This window comes from Herpailurus yagouaroundi, unplaced genomic scaffold (genome assembly GCF_014898765.1).
Source record: "Herpailurus yagouaroundi ecotype Mexico unplaced genomic scaffold, PumYag 185, whole genome shotgun sequence".
Classification (NCBI taxonomy): Eukaryota; Metazoa; Chordata; class Mammalia; order Carnivora; family Felidae; genus Herpailurus; species Herpailurus yagouaroundi.
The window spans coordinates 24250100-24254477 of record NW_024412416.1 but is presented as its reverse complement, the minus strand read 5'-3'; positions in this window follow the sequence as shown (position 1 = coordinate 24254477).

The window sequence follows — 4378 nt, the reverse complement described above, 5'->3', positions numbered from 1 at the left end:
TAATTGTTAAGATACTAACTCACATTACACTTAATCAATAAGGTAAATTATATGTTAAGCCAACGTGATGGGTGCAATTTGTCTTATAAAATAAATAAAGGCAAAATGATTATTCAAAAAAAAAGGATCAATGAAAAGGAGCAATTCAACAAAAGATATAATAATCATAAATATATATGTGTACAACATCAAAAACACCTAGATAAAGTAAACTTTGATAGAACTAAAAGGTGCAATATATAATTCAATAATAGTAGTCAACTTTAATAATCAACTTTCAATAAGGGATAGAAAATCGAGACAGAAAATCAGTAAGAAAACATAAGATTTAGTACCGGATGGGTTAACAAATATATACAGGACATTCTATCCAACAAATTCAGAATACACATTCTTTTCAAGCACACATGGAAACATGGAAAATCTTATAGTGCATCATATGTTAGGCCACAAAGCACATTTTAACAAATTTGAGATTACTAAGATTATCATGTGTCTTTTTCAAATACAGTGGTATGAAACAAGAAATCAATAATAGGAGGATTGTTAGAAAACTCCAAAATATGTGGAAATTAGAACACATTCTTGAACAACCAATGGGGCAACAAAGAAGTTAAAAGAAATGTATATATATATATATATATATATATATATATATATAACCTGTATATATATAACCTATATATATATAACCTATATATATATATATAACCTATATATACATAACCTATATATATAACCTATATATATATAACATATATATAACCTATGTGTATATATATAACATATATATATAACCTTAAGACAAATGAAAATAGAAACACAACATACTAAATCTTGAGATGCAGCAAAAGCAGTTCTAAGAAAGAAGTTTATAGCAATAAATGCTTACTTTAAGAAAAAAAGAAAGAATGAGAAAAAGAACAAACTAATCTCAAGTTAGTTAAAGGGAGTAATTATAAAGCTGAGAGCCAAAAATACATGAAATAGAGACTAGAAAAAAAATAGAAAGCAATTTTTAAAAATAAGAGTTGTTTTTGGAGAATATAAACACACTGGCAGACCTTTAGCTAGATTGACTAAGAAAAAGGGAAAACTTTTAAACAAAAAAATTATAAATTAAAAAATGAGACATTACAACGGACACCAAATACAAGAAATTCAGAGACTGCTATAAAAACTTAAACAAAAATAAACTAGACACCTAGAAAATATGGATTGATTTTTATAAACATACAACCCATCAAGAATTAATCATGAAAAAATAGAAAATCTGTACAGATCAATAGTAAATAAGGAGATTGAAATGATAATCTCAAACCCTCTCAGAAAGAACAGCCCAAGGAAAAATGACAGAATTGGTCACTGTAGCAACATTTAAAAAAGAATAAATGTCATTTTTCTTAAACTCTCCTAACAATTTAAGAGGAGGGAAGACTCCCGAACTTATTTTATGAAGCCAGCATCACCCTGATATCAAAGCCAGACAAAGATATTTAAAAAATAAAAAATACTATATCTGATGAACACAGATGCAAATATCCTCAACAAAGTACCAGTAAATCAAATTTAATATCACATTAAATGTATCATGCACTATGACCAAACTGACTTTATCTCTGGGATGGACAACTTTTTTTGATTTATGCAAATCAATTAATGTGATACATCATATTAAGGGAATCAAAAATTTAAAAATATATATTTGACTATTTTAGATGCAGATAAGGCATTTGAAAGTATTAAACACCCTTTCATAAACAAACACACTCAACACATTCTGTCTAAAAGGAAAGTATCTCAACATTATTAAGGTCAGATATGACAAACTCACAGTTAACATCATACTCAAAGATGGAAAGTTGGAAACTTTTCCTCTCACATCAGGAGCTAGACAAGGATGACAATTCCACTTCTATTCAACATACTCCTGGATTTCTAGACAGAGAAATTAGCCAAGAGAAGAAAAAGCACAATCAAATTACAAAGGAGGGAGTAATATTGACTCTGTTTACAGATGACATGATCCATACATAGAAGTCTCTAAGAACTCCACCATAACACTGTTAGAACTAATAAGAGAATTCAGTAAAGTTGAAGGATACAAAATCAACATATAAAAATAGTTTTTTTCTACACAATGAACTCTCAATAAGAAAACAATCTTTACAACAGCACCAAAAATAATAAAATAATTAGAGATAAACCTAAACAAAAAGAGTAAAAGTTATGTATACTAAAAAATATAAAATATTGATTAAATAAATTGAAGAACATAATTAAATGAAAACATATTTTGTGAACATGTTATTTTATGTTCATGGATTAGAAGAATAAATATTGCTAAAATTTCCTGATGATCCAAGGAAATATACAAATTGAATATAACTTATGACAAAATTCCAACTACATTTTTCACATAAACAATTCTAAAGTTCATAAAGAACAGAAAATTTCCTCAGAAAGTTGAGGAAATCTTGAGGAAAAATTAAAAAAAAAAAACAAACTAAAGGCACCATACTTCCTGACCTCAAACTGCATCACAAACTATAGTAAGCAAAACAATAAACTATTGGCTTAAAAGCAGACACATAAACCAATGGGACAGAATAGAGTGCCCAGAAATAAATCCACATACATAGATACAACTAATGTGCCCTTCAACAAGAGCACCATGAATACAAAATAGGGCAAATATATTCTCTTCAATAAATGATACTGAGGAAAGTAGTTATCTATATAAAAAGGAATAAAATGGGACCCATTTCTTACAAGATACACATAATCAATTCTAAGTACACTAAAGACTTAAATGTAAGACCAGAAAATGTAGAACTTCTGGAAAACCACAGGGGGGAAAACTCCTCGACATTGGACTGGGAAGGAATTTTCTTTTTCTTTGATATGACATGAAAAGCACAGGTAACAAAAGCCAAAATGAACAATTGGGACTACATAAAATCAAAAGCTTCTGCAGAGCAAAGGAATTAATCAATAAATTAAAAAAGAAAATATCTTTGCAAGCTATATATCTGATAAGGGTATAATATCTAAAATATATTATTAATAAAAAATTCCTTCAATTCAATATCAATAAATAGATGATAGAGATAAAGGATAGATGATAGATAGATGATAGGTAGATAGATAGATAGCTAATACATAGACAGATGATTGATGATGGATAAATGATCAATTTTTAAAATTTTTAATTTATTTTTGAGACAGAGAGAGACAGAACATAAGCAGGGTAGGGGCAGGGAGAGAGGGAGACACAGAATCCGAAGCAGCCTCCAGGCTCAGAGCTGTCAGCACAGATCCTGATGCGGTGCTCAAACTCATGGACTGTGAGATCATGGCCTGAGCTAAGTCGGGCGCTTAACCGACTGAGTCACCAGGCACCCTGATAGATGATAGATAGATAGATAGATAGATAGATAGATAGATGATAGATAAATTGATAGATAGATAGATGACAGAAATAACCAGAATATATATTTCCCCCAAAGAAAACCTACAAATGAGTAACAGGTACATGAAAAGATGTTCAACATCACTAATCAGAGAAATGCAAATCAAAACCATATTGTGGTATCATCTCACATGCATTAGAATGGCTATGGTCAAAAACACAAATTACAAAACATATTGGCAAGGATATGGACAAAAGGGGACACTGGTACTTGTTTTTTGGAGTGTAAATTTTTACAGCCATTATGGATAAGACCGCAAGGATTCCTCAATATATATTCTCAATTTTATTCCCTCTCTACATATAGGTAGATAAATTGATGATAGATTAGACAGATATAGAGATAGATAGATATAGAGATAGATAGATAGATAGATAGATAGATAGATAGTAGATAGATATAGATGATATAGATATAGATATGGAATAAAATGGGACCCATGTCTTACAACATATACATAATCAATTCTAAATATATTAAAGACTTAAAAGTAAGAACAGAAAATTTAAAACTTCTGGAAAAACACAGAAGGGAAAGCAGCTCTTTGACATTGGACTAGTTAGGAAATTTTCTTTTGATATGACATGAAAAGCACAGGTAACAAAAGCACAGATATGTATATTTGCTATGTATATATATTTGCTATATATATATTTGCTATATATATATTTGCTATATATATATCCCATAAGTAACAAAAACAAATATACATATATATATATGATATATATATCATAACACATATACATATATATGTATATGTATATATATATATGTCATATGATCCAGCAAACTCACTTCTGGGTGTATATTTAAATCAGAATATCAAAGAGATCTCTGTGCTACTATTTAAATTACAGAATTAATCACGCCAGCCAAGACATAAAAACAACCGAAATATCCGT